Source organism: Pan paniscus, chromosome 19 (assembly GCF_029289425.2).
Source record: "Pan paniscus chromosome 19, NHGRI_mPanPan1-v2.0_pri, whole genome shotgun sequence".
Classification (NCBI taxonomy): Eukaryota; Metazoa; Chordata; class Mammalia; order Primates; family Hominidae; genus Pan; species Pan paniscus.
Window position 1 is genome coordinate 24,713,631 of NC_073268.2, and position 25,943 is coordinate 24,739,573.

The 25,943-nt window shown below is 46.4% G+C and overlaps 1 protein-coding gene across 7 annotated transcripts in view; it reads right to left on the reverse strand.

The window, feature by feature from the left end:
* WIPF2 (WAS/WASL interacting protein family member 2) overlaps positions 1 to 22,370 on the reverse strand; it is a 64,017-nt gene extending 41,647 nt beyond the window's left edge. The window contains exons 1-2 of one of the 7 annotated variants that reach the window (XM_063599054.1): positions 20,931 to 21,520; positions 15,435 to 19,303 (exon numbers count right to left, since the gene is read on the reverse strand). The gene's annotated coding sequence lies outside the window, so the exon portion shown is untranslated. Of the gene's footprint in view, positions 1 to 15,434; positions 19,788 to 20,930; positions 21,521 to 21,548; positions 21,656 to 21,732; positions 21,806 to 21,953 lie in introns of those variants that run through there. The other 6 variants (XM_034941926.3, XM_034941927.3, XM_014342044.4 and 3 more) reach the window with 6 other exon arrangements.
* Positions 22,371 to 25,943: the final 3,573 nt, after the last annotated feature.

The window sequence follows — 25,943 nt, forward strand, 5'->3', positions numbered from 1 at the left end:
CAGCCTTAACCTCCCAGGCTCAAGCAATCTTCCCACCTCAGCCTCCTGAGTAGCTGGGACTACCACATCCAGCTAATCGTTTTATTTTGTTTGCAAAGACAGGATCTCACTATGTTGCTCAGGCCGGTCTCAAACTCCTGACCTCAAACAATCCTCCTGCCATAGCCTTCCAAAAAACTGTTTCAATGGAAGTTGTAAAATTGTATTACAGCTATTTCTATAGAGCTGCTCATCTTAGAATGCAAATCAACTCTATGTCAGAGCCAACATGGCCTCCTCAGCTGTATTTTAGTTAATAACAGCCACAAGATTTCCAAGAACTGAGAACTAGGGTACCACAGTTAGCCTCTGCAACACTGCTAAGACAAGTACTATTTGGCTCTTAACCTCTAAGCAATTCACAACAACCAAGGAGCAGCTGCAAACACATTTCCAGATACTTTACAGACTGGCAGCAAAAGATACAACCCTTTTTCTTTTCTAGGCGTAGGAATCTATAATACAAAAGGGAGAATTGTGTCCTTTTGATTGTAAAGTTAAAAACAAACTTCAAATCACAGTGCTTCAACATCTCCAAAAATGACGCTGCATAAACCCAAGGCAGATTAGGACATCTGTTTTCAAAGCCTGAGTCAATTTTCCATTTCACCAAAAACACTGATTCCTGGACTTAGTAAATTGGTGCAGAGCAGCTCAATGTTCATAACCAGTATTTCCTCCCCTGTACATCCCAGGAGCGGGTTTAGAGACGCTGACTAAAAAAAAATGAAGTCACACAAGCCCAAAGTTATTACCATCAGCCAACATTTAATACTAAAGAGGGGAGTTAATCAGAGGAAAGACACACATGCTAATTCAGAAATCCAGACCAAAGCTAGACAGGCTAAAACAGAGTCTGAATACAAAAGCAGTATTAGGGGAAGGCTAAGGAGTTTGCCATGGAGATGTAAGATGGCATTAATGGTTTAAAAAGAATCCTTCTAAAGCAGGGTTTCCTAACTTGCCTGAAGATAAGACACATTTAGGGCATTTGTTTAAAAACAAACACACTTTAAAAAAAGATCCCTGGGCGCTAATCTAAACCAACTAAAATCAGAAGTTTTCCAGGAGAATGATCTGGTAATCTGTATATCCAACAAGCACTTTAAGTGATTCTTGGTGTTAGGGGAGTCTAGAAAACACTATGCTAAAGGAGTATTAGTAATCAACTGTAAAGACACTGTGGTGTCTGAATGGATATTGGCAAGGAAAAGCTGATGAATATGTTGAATAACATGTTAAACATAATATATTGCATGCATTAATCAATGTTCCATCATAAAACACCATTAAAATTACAGCAAAAGGATTTTTTTTTTTTGAGACGGAGTCTCATTCTGTTGCCCAGGCTAGAGTGCAGTGGCGCGATCTCGGCTCACTGCAAGCTCCACCTCTCGGGTTCACGTCATTCTCCTGCCTCAGCCTCCCAAGTAGCTGGTACTACAGGCGCCTGCCACCACGCCCAGCTAATTTTTTTGTATTTTTAGTAGAGACAGGGTTTCACCATGTTAGCCAGGATGGTCTCCATCTCCTGACCTCGTGATCTGCCTGCCTCAGCCTCCCAAAATGCCGGGATTACAGGCGTGAGATACCGTGCCCGGCCAGGATATTTTTTTATAAAGACATAAACCAAACAACAAGCAAAAAAACTGGGAAAGGAGACAGCAGAGAGAGAGATGTCAACAAAGTTTTGGAAGGTAAAAAGCAAATGCACTAGTGATAAATAACTTCACAAAAGTAAAAAAAAAAAAAAAAACACTGCAGTGGGAAGAAGCAAGCAGATTCCCACCACAGATGAACTTCTGAATCAAAACGTCTCAGAAATTAGAGGCACCTGGTACCTCGGGAAGATGGGGTGATAGTGTAGAAGGGGCTAAACAGGAGCACTGGTTGAAAGTCTGGGACTGGCGCGGTGGCTCACACCTGTAATCCCAGAAGTTTGGGAGGCCGAGGCAGGTGGATTACTTGAGCTCAAGGGTTCAAGACCAGCCTGGTCAACCTGGTGAAACCCCGTCTCTACTAAACATACAAAAAAATTAGCCGATTGTGGTGGCTCATGCCTATAGTTGCCAGCGACTTGGGAGGCTGAGGCAGCAGAATTGCTTGAACCTGGGAGGTGGAGGTTGCAGTGAGCTGAGATTGCACCACTGCACTCCAGCCCGGGCGACAGAGCAAGACTCCATCTTAAAAAAAAAAAGAAAAGTCTGTATAATAAATGGATTCCTCCATCCCTCCCCATGCTGCCAGGCAAATTAGAAAAGTTAAACCAGGCCAGGCTCGGTGGCTCATGCCTGTAATCCCAGCACTTTGGGAGGCCAAGGTGGGTGGAACACCTGAGGTCAGGAGTTCAAGACCAGCCTGGCCAAGATGGTAAAACCCCATCTCTATTAAAAATACAAAAATTAGCCGGGCACGGTGGCAGGCACTTGTAATCCCAGCTACTTGGGAGGCTGAGGCAGGAGAATCCTTTGAATCCGGGTGGCAGAGGTTGCAGTGGGCCAAGAGACCACCACTGCACTCCAGCCTAGATGACAGAGTGAGACTCCGTCTCAAAAAAAAAAAAAAAAAAGAAAAGCTGAACCAAAGAGTCCAAAGGAACTAGTCACAGCTAAGGGCAGTGACGGAAATAAGGGTATCAAGTGAAAAGCCTAATGAGTCAATGGTGAGACCTCTCCTACCTCCCCAGCTCCTTTCTCTCACTTGGCTCCAAAAACATTGGCAGCCAGACTTACACTCAAACACCTGCCACTGGCTTATACTCTCTAGGCAGGGGACTGGAGGAGTTCTTTTACCAGCCTGCCAGGGTGCCTGTAATCCCAATACCCTATAGTAGGGTCCACCAGTTGATGAGCTTCTTAGTGTCACATTCTTAAAAATAAACAGAAGCCAAGGCTGGGCGCAGTGGATCACGCCTGTAATCCCAGCACTTTGGGAGGCTGAAGGGGGCAGATCACGAGGTCAGGAGATCGAGACCATCCTGGCTAACACAGTGAAACCCCGTCTCTACTAAAAATACAAAAAATTAGCCGGGCGTGGTGGCGGGCGCCTGTGGTCCCAGCTACTTGGGAGGCTGAGGCAGGAGAATGGCGTGAACCTGGGAGGCGGAGCTTGCAGTGAGCCGAGATCGCACCACTGCACTCCAGCCTGGGCGACAGAGCGAGACTCCGTCTCAAAAAAATAAATAAATAAATAAAATAAAATAAACAGAAGCCAGACACAGTGGCATGAGCCTGTAGTCCCAGCTACTTGGAGGTAGGAGGATAACTTAAGCCCAGGAGTTTGAATCCAGCCTGAGCCCCACAGCAAAACCCCATCTCTTAAAAAATAAATGGCCGGGCACGGTGGCTCACGTCTGTAATCCCAGCACTTTGGGAGGCCAAGGCGGGCGGATTATGAGGTCAGGAGTTTCAGACCAGCCTGACCAAGGTGGTGAAACCCCATCTCTACTAAAAATACAAAAATTAGCCACACTGATGGCACGCGCCTATAATCCCAGCTACTCAGGAGGCTGAGGCAGGAGAATCGCTTGAACCCGGGAGGCGGAGGTTTGCAGTGAGCCGAGATTGTGCCACTGCACTCCAGCCTGGGCGACAGAGTGAGATTCCGTCTCAAAAAAATAATAATAAATAAATAAGGGCAGGTGCGGTGGCTCACACCTGTAATCCCAACACTTTAGGAGGCCGAGGCAGGCAGATCACCTGAGATCAGGAGTTCAAGACCAGCCTGGCCAACATGGTAAAACCCTGTCTCTACAAAACTACAAAAATTAGCCGGGCATGATGGCGGGTGCCTGTAATCCCAGCTATTTGGGAGGCTGAGACAGGAGAATTGCTTGAACTGGGGAGGCAGATGTTGCAGTGAGCCAAGATCGTGCCATTGTACTCCAGCCTGGGCAACAGAGCCAGACTCCATCTCAAATAAATAAATAAATAAATAATAAAAATTGAATAAGCAGCTAAGAATTATCAAACAACTGAAGAAAATCTCTAACACGAAAGATAAGAATCAAAATAACAAAACAGAATTCCTGACAATGTCCAAAAATACATGTAAAATTCAGATAATAAAAAGAGCCCTTGGAGCCAGGGGTGGTGGCTCACGTCTGTAATCCCAGCACGTTGGGAGGCCAAGGCGGGTGGATCACAAGGTCAAGAGCTTTTTTTTTTTCTTTTGAGACGGAGTCTCCCTCTGTTGCCAGGCTGGAGTGCAGTGGCACCATCTTGACTCACTGCAACCTCCGCCTCCCGGGTTCAAGCAATTCTCCTACCTCAGCCTCCTGAGTAGCTGGGATTACAGGCGCACGTCACCACACCTGGCTAATTTTTTTTTTTGGTATTTTAGTAGAGACAGGGTTAGGAGTTTGAGACCAGCGTGACCAACAGGGTGAAACCCCATCTTTACTAAAAATATAAAAATTAGCTGGGCATGGTGGTGTGTGCCTGTAATCCCAGCTACTTATGAGGCTGAGGCAGGAGAATCATTCGAACCCGGGAGGCGGAGGTTGCAGTGAGCCGAGATCACGCCACTGCACTCCAGCCTGGGCGACAGAGTAAGACTCTGTCTAAAAAAAAAAACAAAAAGCCCTTGGAAATTAAACAAACTGATAACAGGAATTAAGCGACAACAGAGAGTCGGAAGAACAGCTAAGGAAATCTCACAAAAATTGAATGAAGGAAAAAAAAATTAGGGTTGGGCGTGGTAGCTCACACCTGTTATCCGAAGCACTTTGGGAGGCCAACACAGGCGGATCATTTGAGGTCAGGAGTTTGAGACCAGCCTGGCCAACATGGTGAGACTCTGTCTCTACTAAAAATACAAAAATCAGGCGGGCGTTGTGGCACACGCCTGTAATCCTAGCTACTTAGGAGGCTGAGGCAGGGGAATCCCTTGAACCCAGGAGGCGGAGATTGCGGTGACCCGAGATAGCACCACTGCATGCCAGCCAGGATGACAAAGTGAGACTCTGCCTCAAAAAAAAAAAAAAAAAGAAAAATTGAATAGGAAAAAAAAATTAGAGTACCAACCTAGGAGTTTCACCATCTGAGTAACAGGGTTTCCAGAAAGAGAGAGGAGATAAATAATTATCAAAGTGAGAATACATTATCAATACAAGAAATAATACAAGAAAATTTCCCAGGATAGATTGAAATAAGCTTCCAGACTGAAAAGGTTCACTGAATGCTGAGTATGATGAATTTTTAAATATTCACACCAAGGCACAACATGGTTGCATTTCAGAATGTCAGGGATAAAGGCAAGATCCTAAAGTCTTCCAGAGAAAAAACACAGATCCCATACAAAGAATCTAGAGTCAAAATAGCATCAAACTTCATAATGCCACTATTAAAAGTTAGAAACCTTGGGAGGCCGAGGCGGGTGGATCATGAGATCAGGAGTTCAAGACCAGCCTGGCCAAGATGGTAAAACCCCGTCTCTACTAAAAACACAAAAATTAGCCGGCCGTGATGGTGGGCGCCTGTAATCTCAGCTACTCAGGAGGCTGAGGCAGGGAATTGCTTGAACCCAGGGAGGTGGAGGTTGCAGTGAGCTGAGATCGCACCACTGCACTCCTGCCTGGGCGACAGAGTGAGACTCCGTCTTAAAAAAAAAAAAAAAAAAAAAGAGGCTGAGTGGGGCGGCTCATGCCTGTAATCCCAGCACTTTGGGAGGCCAAGCCAGGAGGATCGGTTGAGGCCAGGAGTTCGAGACCAGCCTGGCTAATATGGCAAAACTCCATCTCTACACACGCCTGTAGTTCCAGCTACTCGGGAGGCTGAGGCAAAAGAATCGCTCAAACCGGGAGGTGGAGGTTGCAGTGAGCCAAGATTGCACCACTGCACTCCAGCCTGGGCAACAGAGCAATTCTCTGTCTCAAAAGAAAAAAAAAGGTTAGAAGACCACAAAGCAAGGGCTTATAATTTCCAAAGAAATATAATCTCCAGTAGAAAATTTTATATCTAGGCTGGGCACAGTTGACTCATGCCTGTAATCCCAGCACTTTGGGAGGCTGAGGCGGGTGGATCACCCCGAGGTCAGGAGTTCGAGACCAGCATGGCCAACACGGTGAATGAAACCCTTTCGTCACCAAAAATACAAAAAATTAGCCAGGTGTGGTGGCAGATGCCTATAATCCCAGCAACTCGGGGTGGTGCTGAGGCAGGAGAATCGCTTGAATATGGGAGGCCGAGGTTGCAGTGAGCCGAGATCCCATCACTGCACTCCGGCCTGGGTGACAGAGCAAGACTCCATCTCAAAAAACAAAAAAATTTTTTTAATCCAGTCAAACTGCCAAGTGTGAAGGAAGAAAGGAGGTAATTCAGATATGCAAGGCCTCAAAAAAGTCTCACTCTCCAGAGGCCAGGTGCGGTGGCTCATGCCTGTAATCCCAGCACTTTGGGAGGCCAAGACAGGCAGATCACCTGAGGTCGGGAATTCAAGACCAGCCTGACCAACATGGAAGAAACCCGTTCTCTACTAAAAATACAAAATTAGCTGGGCATGGTGATGCATGCTTGTAATCCCAGCTACTCAGGAGGCTGAGGTAGAATCGCTTGAACCCGGGAGGCGGAGGTTGTGGTGAGCTGAGATCGTGCCATTGCACTCCAGCCTGGGCAACAAGAGCGAAACTCCATCTCAAAAAAAAAAAAAAAAAAAAGTCTCACTCTCCAAAGACTCCTTTCATAAAGCCTCTGGAAGAGGTGCTCCACTAATGTGCTTCAATGATGAGAAGAGGTTTATACCTGTCAGAGTTTGGGGATGAATCAGTGACTTTCCGTAAAACAAGCAGAAAACAAAAAAGGGAAGGAAGGAAAAGAATGACAATTACTATGTCTAGGGAAAAACTACACAAGGAAGTAAAGGTAATTGAATGATACAGTCATTATACTGGGCGCTAAATTTTTTTTCTTTTGTAACTTTCACTTCTACTTCCTTCTGGATTCATCTGGAGGCCTGGGAACTACATTTATCAGAATCCTCCATCAGTGCCATTGTGGTTTAAATTCTACCAACCCTTAAGATTTGCACAATGGGCTGGGCGTGGTGGCTCAAGCCTGTAATCCCAGCACTTTGGGAGGCCGAGGCGGGCGGCCATCCTGGCTAACACGGTGAAACCCTGCCTCTACTAAAAATACAAAAAATTAGCTGGGTGTGGTGGCGGACGCCTGTAGTCCCAGCTACTAGGGAGGCTGAGGCAGGAGAATGGCGTGAACCCAGGAGGCGGAGCTTGCAGTGAGCTGAGATCGCGCCACTCTGCACTCCAGCCTGGGTGACAGAGCAAGACTCTGTCTCAAAAAAAAAAAAAAAAAGGAAAAAAAGAAGATTTGCACAATGGAAGAAGGGTAGATGCCATTATTGCTTCTCCAGTAGCAATGAGAGCGTGCGTGGCCTAGGACAGATGGCAGACATGTGGTTTGCAGCCATTTCTGATTTTCTGCAAACTGCCTGTTTTGGTGCTTAAGGCAGCTAAGATTATTAACGGAAGCCATTTCTTGAAATTCCTGCAACGAGGTTTCCCTGACCTATGCTCTTCCAGCCTTCCAATGGTCTTGTAAGCATCTAAAATATCCTCTTTGAAATAACAAAAATGGTTTTTCTTTTTTTTTTGAAGAAAGGGTCTCGCTCTTTCACCCAGGCTGGAGTGCAGTGGTGTGATCATGGCTTACTGCATGCAGCCTTGACCTACCAGCTCAAGTGATCCTCCCACCTCTCAGCCTCCCAAATAGCTGGAACTACAAGTGCATGCCACCATACCCAGATAATTTCTGGGTTTTTTTTTTTTTGGTTTTTTTTTTTTTTTTTTTTGAGACAGAGTCTCACTCTGTCACCAGGCTTGAATGCAGTGGCGCGATCTCAGCTCACTGCAACCTCCGCCTCCCAGGTTCTCCCAAGCAATTCTTCTGCCTCAGCCTCCCGAGTAGCTGGGACTACAGGCATGCGCCTCCCAAGTAGCTAGGACTACAGGCGTGCGCCTCCCGAGTAGCTGGGACTACAGGCACGTGCCACCACACCCAGCTAATTTTTGTATTTTTAGTAGAGACAGGGTTTTACCATGTTGGCCAGGATGGTCTCAATCTCTTTACCTTGTGATCTGCCTGCCTCAGCCTCCCAAAGTGCTGGGATTACAGGCGTGAGCCACTGTGCCTGGCCTGTTTTTTTTATTATTATTTTTTGAGATGGAGTTTTCTTCTTGTTGCCCAGGCTGGAGTGCAATGGCACAATCTCAGCTCACCGCAACCTCTGTCTCCCACATTCAGGCAATTCTCCTGCCTCATCCTCCCAAGTAGCTGAGATTACAGGCATGCACCACCACGCCTGGCTAAATTTGTATTTTTAGTAGAGATATGGTTTCTCCATGTTGGTCAGGCTGGTCTCGAACTCCCAACCTCAGGTGATCCGCCCGCCTCGGCTTCCCAAAGTGTTCAGATTACAGGTGTGAGCCACAGTGCCCGGCCCAATTTTGTATTTTTAGTAGAGACGGGGTTTCACCATGTTGGCCAGGCTGGTCTCAAACTCCCAATCTCAGGCCTCGGCCTCCTAAAGTGCTGGGATTACAGGCTTCTGCCATCACCTTCAGCCTCAACAGATAATATGTAAGAATGGAAAACTCAAGAAAGAACTGTATAGGCAGGTGCAGCGGTGCACACCTGTACTCCCCACTAAGGCAGGAGGACTGCTTGAGCCCAAGAGTTCAAAGCCATCCTGGACAACACAGCAAGACTTCAGCTATCAAAAAAAAAAGAAAGAATAAACAGCCTAAACGTACTATATAGAAATATGGATAATATACATCAGGGAAAAAAAATTGCAAAAGTGGTTAAAAACAAACAAGCAGAAATAAAGTAGTGTTTTTTTTTTCTAATTATAAGCCTTGTAGTACTATCTGATTCTTTATGTATTCTTACTATTTTGACAAAAAACAATTACCAAAAACCAAAAAACCCTAACACTGTATAAGCAAAATCACCATATAAACAAACTGACCAAAATTTCAAAATATAAGGTCAATGTTGGATCTGGTACCAATGCAGTTAAGGAGAATAGAAAATCCCAAACAAAACAAAAAATTTTAAAGACTTAATTAAGCCCAACTCTAGAACCAGTATCTTGACTCAACTCAAATGGCAGCAGGCTGGCTAATGTGACCTGAATCTCTGCCACAGCCTGGGTGTAACCACACAGTGATCAACAACCCCACAGCTTACTCTAACAGAGGGCAAATATGAGAGCAACTTCCAATCTACCATAGGAAATCATAACCAAAATTAATTGCAAAAGTATGCACAAAAATAGAGAAATGAGCCAGGTATGGTGGCTCACGCCTGTAATACCAGCACTTTGGGAGGCCGAGGCGGGCAGACGACCTGAGGTCGGGAGTTCAAGACCAGCCTGACCAACATGGTGAAACCCTGTCTCTACTAAAAATGCAAAATTAGCCGGGCATGGTGGCGCATGCCTGTAATTCCAGCTACTCAGGAGGCTGAGGCAGGAGAATCGCTTGAACCAGGAGGCAGAGGTTGCAGTGAACCGAGATCACACCATTGCACTCCAGCCTGGGCAACATGAGTGAAACTCCGCCTCAAAAAAAAAAAAGAGAAATTAATATTAAAATCAATTACTGGCCGGGCACGGTGGCTCATACCTGTAATCCCATCACTTTGGGAGGCCAAGGTGGATCACTTGAGCTCAGGAATTCCAGACCAGCCTGGGAAACATGGCAAAAGCGTCTACAAAAATACAAAAATTAGGCCAGGCATGGTGGTACTCATGCCTGTAATCCCAGCACTTTGGGAGGCCAAGGCGGGTGGACTGCTTGAGGTCAGGAGTTCGAGACCAGCCTGGCCAACATGGTGAAACCCTGTCTCTACTAAAACTACAAAAATTAGCTGTGTGTGGTGGCGTGCACCTGTGATTCCAGCTACTCCAGAGGCTGAAGCATGAGAATTGCTTGAACCTGGGAGCCACAGACTACAGTGAGCTGAGATCACGCCACTGTACTCTGGTCTGGGCAATAGAGCGAGACCCTGTCTCAAAAAAAAAAAAAAAAAAATTAGCCAGGCATGGTGGCATGTGCCTGCAATCCCAGCTACTCAGGACGCTGAGGTGGGAAGATCGCTTGAGCCCAGGAGGCAGAGGTTGCAGTGAGCAGACATCACACCACTGCACTCCAGCCTGGGTGACAAAGCCAGATCCTGTCTCAAAAAAAAAAAAAAAGTAAAATCAATTACCTTAACTCTCTTTTTAGGTCTTGTTTTCAATGTAATGCCACTAACTGCTAAAAAAAAAAAAAAAAAAAAAAAGAAAGAAAAAATCAAAGAATCTTTAGACATTCTAAGAAACTGTTAATTAGATTTAAAATGCAATTACGAGGCAGGCTGAAACCTAGTCATTGATGACCAAAAAAAACAGCTCTTCTCAGATTTTAAGCTAGCCATATCTCATATTATTACTAGCTCCCAACTTCCAAGAGCCAGGCTTCATCTGCACGCTCCATATATAAAAGTAGAAAAGCGGCCGGGCATGGTGGCTCACGCCTGTAATCCCAGCACTTTGAGGCGCCAAGGCGGGTGGATTACAAGGTCAGGAGGTCAAGACCAGCCTGGCCAAGATGGTGAAACCCTGTCTCTACTAAAAATACAAAAAATTAGCTGGGCGTGGTGGCGGGCACCTGTAATCCCAGCTACTCAGAGGCTGAGGCAGAGAACTGCTTGAACCCAGGAGGCAGATGTTGCAGTGAGCTGAGATCGTGCCACTGCACTCCAGCTGGGACACAGAGCAAGACTCCGTCTCAAAAAAAAAAAAAAAAAAAGGTAGAAAAGCACAGAGAACAGTCAGATAGAAGGAAAATCCAGTGATGACAGTCCCCACTAAGAAAAGGCCTGAAAGAAAACTTAAACAGATGCTCCATAAAATGCTGATCCAGACTTCACATGGAGACAAGTGTCATGCCTCATTTCAAAGATAATATATTAAGTCCCAACTCACCACAGATAATCTAATAACAAATCTGTGACTTTCATTGTCAAGGAGTCTCTTCTCTTACATTCTAATACCCTTAAGCCATCAGAAACACAGATGCTCCTTGCTGAAATGCTAGAAAATTTGCACATTTCCGTCCCTTGATCACTAGTGATGGGCTGCTAAGTCAAGAGTCTACTTTAAGTTATAAAAACAGGGCAAGCTGATCCAATTAAACAAAAGTACTAAATCAAACAGGACCATCTGGGTTTTAAGTACTGTGATTTCTGAACAAAAGTCAATACACTTGCAGATAAAAACGCTTTCATATATTCAGAATTATAATGGCCCTTGGGCTACCTTGCGTGTCCAACAAGACTTACGTGTCATGCTAAGACATATGGCCCAGATGATGGGTATGACAGTATACTATATTCATCGGTTCAAAATAAAAGAACATCTGTTCTCTCCCTAGCACCATGAAGATTATTTTTAAAACAGTCAACATTCCCTAACAGTAAATAGGTTTTTTCTTTTTTTAAACACTCCTCCCTGCTCCTCCCACTAAAAGTAAATAGGTTTTCTGTTTCCTAAATAGCAAGTCTGGTAAACTAACAATCCCATCATCCCCCATAATCTAAAAATTGTTCCCCAATAATCCTAATCTCCAAAACAATTTCTAAGATCCTAAAATTTTAAGAGCTAATCCAGCCAACCAAGTTTGATTTGCAGGACCTATGAGAAATCAAGACTAAAAGAATAGGTTTCATCCAGGAAAGTTCTTATAAAAACTGTTTCACTGCACAAGCATCAGACTTCTTTATGACACTGATGGTCTCATCATCAACACTAGTAAAAGAACTGACAGGAAAAAAAAAAAGCCCTATTTTAGAAGCTGACCTCAAAATTCACTATCCTATTACTCTTTTAGTTGTTGTTTTTTGAAACAGGGTCTCACTCTGTCTCCGAGGCTGGAGTGCAGTGGTGCTGCAACAGCTCACTGCAACCTCCCTCTCCTGGGGCTCAAGTGATCCTCCTCCCTCAGCCTCCTGAGCGGCTGGCACCACAGGTGCTCATCACCATGCCCAGCTAATATTTTAATTACATAGAGACTGGGGGGTCTCCCTATGTTGCCCAGATTGGTTTTGAACTTCTAGGCTCAAGTGATCCTCCCACCTTGGTCTCCCAAAGTGTTGGTATTACAGGCATGAGCCACCATGCCAGCCTATTTACCCATTTTTTAGGACAGCTCACATTCTGAAGCCTTGCCTCCTACCTGTCTGTTTTTCACTCCCTAAGCTCCAGCCACACTGGAACCTCTTTCAATTCCTCAAAATACAAACATTCTTTCCCTCCTCAGGACATTAACCTGTGCCATCTCCTCTACCTAGGTCAGTCTTTTGTCCTCCCTTCATTCTTAGGTTTCACCCTTAAAAGTCAATTCCTCAGAGACCTTCTCTGACTGCCCTTCCTCTCAATCAACCTGGGATGGGCTAACCATTAGCTGTCTCCACAGCATTTACAGCAACAGTAATAATTATTTGTTTAATAAATGTCTTTGGGCCAGGCACGGTGGCTGACACCTACAATCCCAGCACTTTAGGAGGCCGAGGCAGGAAGATCATTTGAGGTTAGGAGTTTGAGGCCAGCCTGGCCAACATGGTGAAACCCCATCTCTACTAAAAATACAGAAAAAATTAGCCAGACATGGTGGCATGCACCTGTAGTCCCAGCTACTTGGGAGGCTACAGCAGAATGGCTTGAACCTGGGAGGCAGAGGTTGCGGTGAGCCAAGATCGTGCCACTGCACTCCAGCCTGGCTAACAGAGCTAGACTCTGTCTAAAACAAATAAATAAATAAATGAATAAATGTCTTTGGCCAGGTGCGGCGGCTCACACCTGTTATCCCAGCACTTTGGGACGCCGAGGTGGGCGGATCACCTGAGGTCAGGAGTTCAAGACCAGCCTAATAAGGAGAAACCCCGTCTCTACTAAAAATACAAAATTAGCCGGGGGTGGTGATGCATGCCTGTAATCCCAACTACTCGGGAAGCTCAGGCAGGAGAATCGCTTGAACCCGGGAGGCGGAGGTTGCGGTGAGTTGAGATCGTGCCATTGCACTCCAGCCTGGGCAACAAGAACAAAACTCATCTAAAAAAAAAAAAAAGACCAGCCTGGGCAACTTGGCCAAGCCCCACCTCTACAAAAACTACAAAAATTAGCCACGGTGGCATGCATCTGCAGTCCCAGCTATTTAGGAGGCTAAGGCAAGAGAATCACTTGAGCCCAGGAGGTGGAGGTCGCAGTGAGCCAAGATGGGAATGAAACCTTGTCTAAAAATAAAAGTCTTCCACCGTAAGTGGAAGACCAAGTCAGGGCCAGGTGTGGTGGCTCATGCCTGTAATTATGGCACTTCGAGATAGGAGGACTGCTTAAGCCCGAGTTCAAGACCAGCCTGGGCAACAAAGTGAGACCTCACGTCTACAAAAAATTTTAAAAATTGTGCACACACCTGTGGTCCCAGCTACACAGGAGGCTGAGGTGGGAGGACTGCTTGAGCCCAGAAGGTTGAGGCTACAATGAACCATGTTTGCACCACTAAATTCCCGCCTGGGTGACAGAGAGAGACTCTGTCTCAAAAAAAAAAAAAGACCAAGAAAATTTGTTCACTGCCCTATCTGCATCCCCTGCATCCCCTGCATCCCCTACCACAGTACTTGGCACACAGTAGGAACTCAAAAATTCTTGTTGAATAAATGAATAACGAACATCAAAAAAAATCAGCTTCAGCAATTCTAGTTCTAAGAATTTACCCTACAGACACAGTCATATATGCAAAGAGCCAAATATATATGCTTCTTCACTGCAGCATAGTTTGTAATAGCAAAAGACTGGAAACTGTGTATGTCTATCAGTGTAAGGTAGGTGCCAAGTATCTTTATTGCTGATAGGGAGTAACAGTCAAAAGAGGTATAAAAACAAGCAAAAGATACAGATAGTATTAACAGTGTGCTACATTTATTAAAAAAACAACAAAAAAAAACAAGAAATATACATATTTGCTTTATATGTACCTGGTATCTCTGGAACAAACTTTTTTTGTTTTTTGTTTTGTTTTGAGACAAAGTCTTGCTCTGTCACCCAGGCTGGAGTGCAGTGGCACAATTTTAGCTCACCATTCCGCCTCCCAGGTTCAAGTGATTCTTGTGCCTCAGCCTCCCGAGTAACTGGGACTACAGGCACACACCACCATGCCCCACTAATTTTTATATTCTTAGTAGAGACAGGGTTTCACCACGTTGGCCAGGCTGGTCTCCAACTTCTGACCTCAGGTGATCCGCCCGCCTCAGCCTCCCAAAGTGCAGGGATTACAGGTGTGAGCCACCGCAACCAGCCTGGAACAGATCTAAAGAAAATAATAATACGAGTTGCCTCTGGGAAGATGAACTGGATTGATAGGAAGACAAACATAGATGTTTCCAAGGGTATTCACTAAATACTTTCTTTTTCTTGGCAGGTGAGTTGATACATACTCCTTAGTGGATTCTGACTTCCATGGCCACCATCCTGCTTATATATTTTTTTATCTTTTAAATTTTGTATTATTTATTTAAAATATAACATTTGTGGCCAGGAGCAGTGACTCACGCCTGTAATCCCAGCACTTTGGAAGGCCGAGGCAGGCAGATCACGAGGTCAGGAGTTTGAGACCAGCCTGGCCAACACGGTGAAACCCCGTCTCTACTAAAAATACAAAAATCAGCTGGACGTGGTGGCACACACCTGTAATCTCCGCTACTTGACACGGTGAGGCAGGAGATTGCTTGAGCCTGGGAGGCGGAGCTTGCAGTGAGCCCAGATCTTGCCACTCCACTCCAGCCTGGCTGACACAGTGAAACTCTGTCTCAAAAATAAATAAATAAATAGGCTGGGCGTGGTGGCTCACGCCTGTAATCCCAGCACTTTGGGAGGCTGAGGCGGAAAGATCACTAGGTCAGGAGTTCAAGACCAGCCTGGGCAACAAGGTGAAACCCCACCTCTACTAAAAAATACAAAAATTAGTTGGGCATGGTGGCGTGCACCTGTAATCTCAGCTACTCAGGAGGCTAAGGCAGCAGAATCGCTTGAACTCAGGAGGCGGAGGCTGCAGTGAGCCGAGATTGTGCCATTGCACTCCAGCCTGGGCAACAGAGCAAGACTCAGTCTCAAAAATAATAATAATAATAATAAATTTAAAAAATTAAAAAAATAAAATTTGCTAAAAACAGTTCTGTTCTTATTTCTAAGACAAGGAAAGAAACAGTTTAAATGTCTCACATCTGGATCTTAGATAATAAACATCCTCCCTACTAGGTGAGCACTGGGAGGGCAGGAACGGAAGAAGGAAAAGTCCACTTATCCACAAATCTCAGACATCGCATCTCATACTAGTGTACTACCTTAGAAGAAAATTCCAAAGGCCGGGCACAGTGGCTCATGCCTGTAATCCCAGCACTTTGGGAGGCCAAGGTGGGCGGATCGCGAGGTCAGGAGTTCGAGACCAGTCTGGCCAACATAGTGAAACCCCGTCTCTACTAAAAATACAAAAAAAAAAAAAAAATTAAATTAGCCAGGTGTGGTGGTGTGCGCCTGTAATCCCAGCTACTCGGGAGGCTGAGGCAGGATAATCGCATGAACCCGGGAGGCGGAGGTTGCAGTGAGCTGGGATCGCACCACTGCACTCCAGACTGGCCGACAGAATGAGACTCCATCTCAAAAAAAAAAAAATTCCTTTTTTTTTTTTTTTTTTTTTTTTTTTTACCAACTATCCCAATCTGAATACATATGGAGAATGTTTTCACAGTCAGAGGGATTACTGGGAGGAAAAAAAAAAGGATTATTCGATTCAGCATTTCCAGAAGCACAGAAAGTAGGTCAGTGAATTTGCACTTTAGAAATATCATAATTACTTGCTAAAAACAAATTATTTCCACTGAGGGGCCTCAAAATCCAAATGGCACTCAATTTGAATCCATGAAGCTTAAGAAACTAAATTTTTTTTGAAAATCAATTATAATGGCTGAGCCTGGTGGCTCACACCTATAATCCCAGCACTTTGGGAGGCCGGCAAGAGTTCAAGACCAGGCTGGGCAACATGGCGAAACCCCATCTCTACAAAAAATAAAAATTAGCGAGGCATAGTGGCGTGCGCCTGTAGTCCCAGCTACACAGGAGGCTGAAGTGGGAAGAACACCTGAGCCTGAGCCTGGGGAGGTCGAGGCTACAGATCACGCCGCCACACTCCAGCCTGGGCAAGAGAGAGAGATCCTGTCTCAAAATAAAAAGGGAATGATCTTCACGATCCATCCCAAAACATGTTGGAGATAACCCTACCTTTAGCTAACTATCCCCTGAAAAACAAGAGAGTATTTACTAAGTAGAACACATTGTTGGATAGCCATTCCAAATTGCTCTAACTTTGCCAAGCTTAAATGGCAAGGAAGAAACCAATTCCTGGCTCCCCTATTTGATAACTTACATACTTCTGCAGGCTCTTAAGCCAAAATGAGCCAAAATCTTAAAGAGAGTTAAGACTGACATAGACATTAGCAAACATATCACCTTTTTTTCCTATTAACATTGTTGTTCCCCATAAAGGTCTATTCAGCATTTTTTTTTTAGTAGCCCTCTGTAGATATCAAGAAATGCTCATAAATTTAGCCTGTAGTTCCTCAGGCTCAATGGCTTGAGAGTGAGAAAAGAAAAAAAAAAAAAAGTTGGAAATATTGTCTTCTCTTCCACGATGCCCACGAAGCTAGGCAAAGGCAACGATTCTGCATTTAATCACTAGATGAATAAGAAACAGACTTGAATTTAGAAGAAAGATAAAGGACCGCAAGAACATTCAGTAAAGAGTACTGCCTCTATTTCTTTGCAAAGCAGCTCTCAAGATCTGCCAATGAACCTCATTTTGACATGGAACGCCCCATCCACTCTAATCCGGGGCATATCCTTCAAGACACAGTCAGTCAACCGGAACTCTGCCAACTTTTGCCTGGGAGTTGTGTGAAGAATAGTAGCAACAAGAGCCTACTTTGAGAAGGAGATCAACAATCACACTCAAGAAGAAAAGAAGTTATTTGGCAAAGGGATGCATGTTGCCAAAATGTTAGTCACAGCTTCAAGGGCCCAGTTTGTGTCTCTACAACTATTCTTTGCTTTGACAGAGGCCATTCTCTGACCCAGGAAACAGCTCAGCTTCTGTCACCCTCCCCATCTGAAGCAGTGAAGAATCCTTTCAATTTGGTAGTATCAAACTGTGACACAGACAAGATGTCCACCAGAGACTAAAAGGGGAGAAAAAATGTGTAATTTGCCACTTTCTACATAGGACTGGCTCAAGCAGAGCAACGGATAACTGTGACAGGATAGGAAAAATGGAAAATCATTATGTTAAAGAAGCAGGCTGGGCCGGGCGCGGTGGCTCACGCCTGTAATTTCAGCACTTTGGGAGGCCGAGGCGGGTGGATCACAAGGTCAGGAGATCAAGACCATCCTCGCTAACAAGTTGAAACCCCGTCTCTACTACAAAAAAAAAAAAAAAAAAAATACAAAAAATCAGCCGGGCGTGGTGGCAGGCGCCTGTAGTCCAGCTCCTCAGGAGGCTGAGGCAGGAGAATGGCGTGAACCTGGGAGGCGGAGCTTGCAGTGAGCCGAGATTGCGCCACTGCACTCCAGCCTGGGGGACAAAGTGAGACTCCGTCTCAAAAAAAAAAAAAAGAAAGAAAAGAAAAGAAAAAAAAAAAAAGCAGGCTGTACCAAAAGTCCGCCCAGGAGCACCGAGCCTCCATATGTTATCTCAAAATCCCCTTAAAAAACAAACCAAAAAGGTACACTGTAGGTTGCAATAGCATAATATTAAGCAGGTTTTTACTCCCAAATAAGTACATATATTTTGTAGCCTGCAACTCTTCCTGGGGTTGTAAGAAGACTATGTTTGCTGAAGCTGCCTGAACCAAGAGCCCATGAATTTCACAGTTATTTCAGAGCAGGAAAACAGACTAACATATACCAGGTTACTCTCCCAATCAGAGAACACAAGTAAAGAAAGAACATTTAATAATTTTCTCGGGCCGGGCGCGGTGGCTCACACCTGTAATCCCAGCACTTTGGGAGGCCGAGACTGGCAGATCACAAGGTCAGAAGTTCGAGACCAGCCTGACCAACACGGTGAAACCTCGTCTCTACAAAAATACAAAAATTAGCCAGGCGTGATGGCACCCAGCTACTCAGGAGGCTGAGGCAGGAGAATCGCTTGAACCTGGCGGGTGGAGGTTGCAGTGAGCAGAGATCATGCCATTGCACTCCAGCCTGGGCAACTGAGCGAGCCTCCGTCTCAAAAAAAAAAAAAAAACCCCAAAAAAAATTTTCTCTTCAACAGAACAAGACTTCTGTCTCTTGCCTCTTGCCTTTTTTTTTTTCCTAAAAACACCTAGTGAGTCTAGAATCTCTTCCCTTCGTAAAAGCCATCAGTAAAACATGAAAACTCCAATGTTCACACCTCCCCTGCATTTCACCTTGGTGCTATCACATAACTTATCAGTACCAGCTAGGGTAAACACTACTCTAGTATCAAGTGTGAGGTGGAATTAGTAAATGACCAGCCTGGCCAACATGGCAAAACCCTGTCTCTACTAAAAATACAAAAATTAGCCAGGTGGCACATGCCTGTAATCCCAGCTACTTGGGAGGCTGAGCCAGGAGAATTGCTTGAACCCAAGAGACAGAGGTTGCAGTGAGCCAAGATTGTGCCATTGCACTCCAGCCTGGGCAATACAGCAAGACTCTGTCTCAAAATAAATAAATAAATAAACAAATAAAAAAACAAACACTACATTCTACTAGTCTTCATCAATTGACTTCATTCATCTCCACCTTCCCCAACTCTTAACTTCCCTATCTTCATCTTGATGGCAACCAATACAATGTAACACAATATGAAATTTTTACTTTTAAAAGTTGACATTAATAAGAGTTAAAAAACTAAACATGCGGCCAGGTGTGGTAGCTCATGCCTGTAATCTCAACACTTTGGGAGGCCGAGGTGGGTGGATCACCTGAAGTCAGGAGTTCGAGACCAGCCTGACCAACGTGGTGAAACCCCATCTCTATTAAAATACAAAAAATTAGCTGGGCGTGGTGGTGCATGCCTATAGTACCAGTTACTTGGGGGACTGAGGCAGGAGAAGCGCTTGAATCCGGGAGGCGGAGGTTGCAGTGAGCCAAGACTGCGCCATTCCACTCCAGCCTGGGCACCAGGAGCGAAACTCTGTCTCAAAAAAAAAAAAAACTGAATATGCATCAAATCAAAACCAGTTCTTCCCTGGCTGGCACGCAGACACACACACACACACACACACACACACACACACACGAGCAAGGCTAAGAGGAAGAAACAGAAAGACATGTTTCCTGTTGTTGTTGTTGTTGTTGTTGTTGTTGAGGTGGAGTTTCGCTCTTGTTGCCCAGGCTGGAGTGCAATGGCGCGATCTCAGCTCACTGCAATCTCAGGTGATCCACCACCTTGGCCTCCCAAAGCGTTGGGATTATAGGCATGAGCCAGCGCGCCCAGCCTTGTTTTCCTTTAAGAGACAGGTCCGCCAGGCGCGGTGGCTCACGCCTGTAATCCCAGCACTTTGGGAGGCCAAGGCGGGCAGATCACGAGGTCAGGAGTTCGAGACCAGCCTGGCCAATACGGTGAAACCCTGTCTCTACTAAAAATACAAAAATTAGCTGGGCGTGGCAGCACGCGCCTGTAATCCCAGCTACTTGGGTGGCTGAGGCAGAAGAATTGCTTGAACCTGGGAGGCGGAGGTTGCAGTGAGCCGAGATCACGCCACTGCACTCCAGCCTGGGCAAGAGAGTGAGACTCCGTCTTAAACAAACAAACAAACAAAAAGAGACAGAGAGAGAGATGCGGTATTGCTACGTTGCCCAGAATGGTCTCGAACTCTTAGACTCAAGCAATCCTCCTGCCTCAGCCTCCCAAGTAGCTGGGATTACAGGCAGGTGCACCACTGTATGTCTTTTAAATATCAATATCTCAATCTCATTTTCAGAGATCACTTCTATGCAACCACTTTAAAGATCCCATGTGTTAAGACAAACTTTTAGAGGCAGGGACAGAGAAAACCTATATTTCAAAGGGGAAAAAAATGAGAGTTTAATAATTTGCCTTGAAGTTATTTACTAAATCCATAGGTAGGCTAAAACTGTCCTTATTCCCTGTGGTTCTCTTCTGATCTGTAAAAGGAGAACAGAATAGCCAAAAACATTCAGTAAGACAGTCAAAAACCAAAACCGTAAGGCAAAAATAACAGCATGAAAAAGGATGGGGACCCTGGGAGAGCCCAAAGCAATGACAGATTATTCAAGTCCTTTAAAAAATATGAATTCTGGACGGGCGCAGGGGCTCACGCCTGTAATCCCAGAACTCTGGGAGGCAGAGGCGGGCGGATCACGAGGTCAGGAGATCCAGACCATCCATCCTGGCTAACACAGTGAAACCCCGTCTCTACTAAAAATTCAAAAAAAAATTAGCCAGGTGTGGTGGTGGGCACCTATAGTCCCAGCTACTCGGGAGGCTGAGGCAGAAGAATGGGCGTGAACCCGGGAGGCGGAGCTTGCAGTGAGCCGAGATCGCACCGTTACACTCCAGCCTAGGCCACTGAGCGAGACTCCGTCTCAAAAAAAAAAAAAAAAAACGAATTCTGGGCCAGGCACAGTGGCTCATCCCTGTAATTCCAGCACTTGCGGAGGCCGAGACAGGAGGATCACTTGAGCCCAGGAATTCCAGACTCGCCTGAACAACAGGGCAAGACTCTGTCTCCAACAACAACAACAAAAATATATATATATATGTACACACACACGTTAGGCGGGAGTAGTGGTCACACCTGTGGTCCCAGCTATTGGCGGGGCTTAGGTGGAAGGACCACTTCAGCCCGGGAGGTCGAGGCTTTAAGGAGCCATGATCATGCCACTGCACTCGAGCCCGGGCGACAGAGTGAGACCACGTCTCTTAAAAGAAAAAAAAAGAAAAAAGAATTCCATCACATATCAGTTCCTTGCCTCAATGCTATTTTTAAAAACTTTCCTTCCTGATCAAAAACTCGACCATACACACTGCCATGCTGAACACTTTAACATTTCCATCTTGGCCGGGTGCAGTGGCTCACACCTGTAATCCCAGCACTCTGGGAGTCCAAGGTGGGAAGATCGCTTGAGCCCAGGAGTTCAAGACTAGTCTGAGCAACATAGCCAGACCCCACCTTTAAAACAAACAAAAAAAAATTCCATCTTCCCTCACTTCACACCACTTCAACATGAACCCTCAACTCCAGACGTTCCAATGCGCATCTTAACATTCTCAATCCAACCTTTAACTAAATTCTGATTCCTTTTCAAAGAACGCTCTCAAGATTCCCTCTAGTGTAAGCAGTTTCCCGAGCCATCTTCCCAAACACTAGCTTTCACCTAACTCAATCCCCAAAATGTCACACTGGACTCCTCACCCACAGCATCCTGCTAATTAGCCGTTCCCAACAGGTCCTCCGTTCCCGTCTCCCTTTTTGCGCACGATTACCTCGTTCCTCACACCGAGTTGCCGCCTTAACTCACCCAACCCTTCAGGAGCCCTTATTGCCTGTCTCTCAAAAACCTTCCTCCCCATTTTTCCAGTCCACGCTCGCCCCATACCAATATTCGACCACTCCTCCCCAGATTCCCCACGCCCTCTCTCCTCCAGGTTCTTCCGATACAGTCCCCCGGCCCCCCGCCCCTCAGGCCCCACCCGCAAGACCCCTCTCCCCCTCCGGCCCCTCCTCTAATGCCCCCCTCTCTTCTCAAGCCCCGCCCCGAGCCCCCCTCCCCGCGACTTTCCCTCCCACTCAGGTCCGCAGGTCATTTCAGCGACTGACCCAGCCGCCCCGGCCTCTTTCCGACCTGGCCGCAGCTGCTCTGGGAGCGAATCCTCTGCCGCCTACACTCCGGCTTCGTCCTGTCCTGCTCGCCCCCCGGCAAGCTCTCTTTCTCCTTGTCGCCGTCGCCGTCGCCGTCGCCGCCGCCGCCGCCGCCGCCGCCGCCGCCGCCGCCCCTTTTGCCAACCCGGAAATGGATCTGCTCCCACCGTCCCCAGCGTCCGCGAACAAAATGGAGGCGGGGGAAAAAGGAGGAGAGAGCAGGGAGCGGAGAGATGCGAGACGCATGCGCCCCTGGGAAGCCCGCCCCCTGCCGGCCCACGTAAAGGCGGAAGCGGTTGAGTGGCCGCCATCTTAGGAAGGTCACAGGAATTCCGCTTACCAGCTAAAAGCTGGGTTTGCAACTTTAGCTGCAATTGGAATCACCTGGCAAGATTTAAATACTATGATGCCTGGTTCCCACCCCTGGAAATTATAATTTAATTCTGGGGTGCAGCCTAGGCATCAGGAAATTGTTGCAGGTGATTCTAACGGGTTGCCAAGGTGGAGAACCACTGAGCTAAACAGTCATTGTTGAATATACTCCTTTCGTCTTTAATCCGCCGCACACACACACACCCTCCCCCCTAAATATCCTTCCTTAATCTCGAGTTAACGAAGAACCCGCCTCGGCCAACCTTGCAAAGGCCAAGTAGTCAAGCTCCGGTTGTCATGGCAACAGAGGCAGGCCGCTGCTCACAAGTCATCATTTACGTCATCTTACCCACCTGACTCGAACACCTTCTCTTCTTTCTCGGGCTGGGGTTTCCTCCAGCTTCCAGGGCTATAGGATGGTGCTGTGGACCCCTCCAGCTGCTTGGGCCAGAGAGAGAAATCCTGTGCCCTCTTTGATGGAGCTGCTGTTAACCCCTGACAGCTGACTAAGTATCTCTCCCTAGTCCACCCAGAAAAGCGCTTTCCATTATAGCTTCAAAATACTCTTGGTTTAATTCCATTCCTAGCACAGAATCCGAAGTAAGGGGGCAAGATTGGGACTTAGTCCCCATTACTTAACAAGCTGTGTGCCATTGGGCCTTAGCTACCCAATCTGTAAAATGGGTCTAATAGTGCCTGTCCCGTCTGTCTCATAGAGTTGTTGCAAAGCTGAAATCAGTTAATGAATGGGAAAACGTGATAGAGCATAAGTTGTTATTATTTTTGTTTTCCTTCTATTCTGCCATGAGTAGTACTAGGCACCACCCACTAGTCAAGTAAATGTCACATTGAGTACCTGCTAAACACCAGGAGATGGCTACAGAGGTGACTAAGACAGAGCCTCTGCCCTCAGGGAACTCACTACGTTGGTGGGCAGACTGGCATAAACAGCTAGCTGAGATACAAGTCAGAGTGTGATTAGTGCTGTGGGACGTCAGACAAGGGAGCAATTAATTCCTGCTAAAGAATGGAAGGAGGTTTCCTAAATGGTTTGGATCTGGGCCTTGAAGGATGAATGGAATTTTATTATTAATCAGAGAAGTCAGGGAACACAGCAGGCATAGGGATCAAGGACACAAGGTAAAGATTTTCAGCTGTCTACATCCTGCATGGCCATACGTGGGGCGATGGAGCCAGGGAGATGGTGGGTCCAAACACCTTACCAGAGCCTCCCAACTCTTCAACCTCATCCCCTGCCTGTCCCCTCTTCACTCTACATTATGAGGACCTGATTTCTATCACTGCAATGTACCCCATTCAGCAGTTCCCACCTCAGGGACTGTGTACTGGCTATCCTCCGCCTCTTCCTCATTTTTCAAGCCTTACTGCAAATGCTTCGTCCTCAAAGGGCATTCACTGCCCACTGTAGCTAATGTAAACCCCCATGCTCTATAACACACTCTGTGATAAGGGCAGCCGCTGGGATGAATATAGGGACATCTCACCCAGACTTAGGGAAATAGTGATATAGGCTTCATGAAAAAAGTAAATGGCCCAAGTGCAGTGGCTCATGCCTGTAATCCCAGCACTTTGGGAGGCTGACAGGGGTGATCGCTTGAGCCCAGAAGTTCAAGACCAGCCTGGGAAACATGGTGAAATCTTGTTACTACAAAAATTACCCAGATATAACCGGGCACGGTGGCTCACGCCCGTAATCCCAGCACTTTGGGAGGCCAAGGCGGGCAGATCACCTGAGGTGGGGAGTTCGAGACCAACCTGACCAACATGGTGAAACCCCGTCTCTACTACAAATACAAAATTAGCCAGGTGTGTTGGCACATGCCTGTAATCCCAGCTACTTGGGATGCTGAGGCAGGAGAATCGCTTGAACCCAGGAGGCGGAGGTAGCGGTGAGCCGAGATCACTCCATTGCACTCTAGCCTGGGCAACGAGAGTGAGACTCTGTCTCAAAAAAAAAAAAAAAAAAAAATAGCTGGACACGGTGGTGTGAGCCTGTAGTTCCAGCTACTTGGGAAGCTGATATGGGAGGATCACTTAAGCCCAGGTGATCAAGGCTGGGCTGAGCCATGATTGGCCACTGCACTCCAGCCCAAGCAATAGAGTGAAACCCTGTCTAAAGGAAGAAAAAGAAAGTAACTAAGTGAGGCCATACCCATATTCTAAGTGAGACTTGAGGGACAGGTAGGAATTGACCAGGGAAGAAGTGAGGGAAAAGCATTGTAGGGAGAGTTTGTGCAAAGCAAGAAGAATCATGGCACATTCCAATAACTGAACGCACTTTTTTTTTTTTTTAAGAGACAGGGTCTTTTAGAGACATGCTGCAGTGCAGTGGCACAGTAATGGCTCACTGCAGTCTTTTTTTTTTTTTTTTTTTGGAGACGGAGTCTCGCTCTGACGCACAGGCTAGAGTGCAGTGGCGCAATCTTGGCTCACTGCAAGCTCCGCCTCCTGGGTTCACACCATTCTCCTGCCTCAGCCTCCCGAGTAGCTGGGACTACAGGCACCTGCCACCATGCCCGGCTAATTTTTTTTTTTTTTTTTGTAGTTTTAGTAGAGACGAGGTTTCACCATGTTACCCAGGATGGTCTCGATCTCCTGACCTTGTGATCCGCCCGCCTCGGCCTCCTGAAGTGCTGGGATTACAGGTATGAGCCACCGCGCCTGGCCTGCAGTCTTTTTATTTTTTCTATTTTTTGAAAATGAGTCTCACTCTATTGCTCAGGCTGGAGTGCAGTGGTGTGATCTCAGCTCAATGCAACCTCCATCTCCTGGCTTCAAGCGATTCTCCTGCCTCAGCCTCCCGAGTAGCTGGGACTACAGGCACCAGCCACCATGCCTGTCTAATTTTTGTATTATTATTTTTTTTTTTGAGACAGAGTTTCTCTCCTGTTGCCCAGGCTGGAGTGCAAGGGCGCAATCTCAGCTCGCCTCCCGGGTTCAAGCGATTCTCCTGCCTCAGCCTCCCGAGTAGCTGGGATTACAGGCGCCTGCCAACACGCCCGGCTAATTTTTTGTATTTTTAGTAGAGATGGGGTTTCACCATGTAGGCAAGGTTGGTCTCAAACTCCAGACCTCAGGTGATCCACCTGCCTTGGCCTTCCAAAGTGCTGGGATTAGAGTTGTGAGCCGCTGTGCCTGGCCCTAATTTTTGTGTTTTTAGTAGAGATGGGGTTTCACCAAGTTGGCCAGGCTGGTCTCAAACTCCTGATCTCAGATGATCCATCCACCTTGGCCTCCCAAAGTGCTGGGATTATGGGCATGAGCCACCACACCTGGCCTGTAGTCTTGAACTTCTGGGCTCAAGTGATCCTTCTGCCTCAGCCTCCTATTTGGGACTGCAGGCACTGGTGACCACATGCAGCTAATTTTTACATTTTTTTTCTTTTTCTTTCTTTCTTTTTTTTTTTTTTGAGAAGGAATCTCGCTCTGTCCCCCAGGCTGGAGTGCAGTGGTGCAATCTCGGCTCACTGCAAGCTCCGCCTCCAGGGTTCATGCCATTCTCCTGCCTCAGCCTCCCAAGTAGCTGGGACTACAAGCGCCCGCCACCACGCCCAG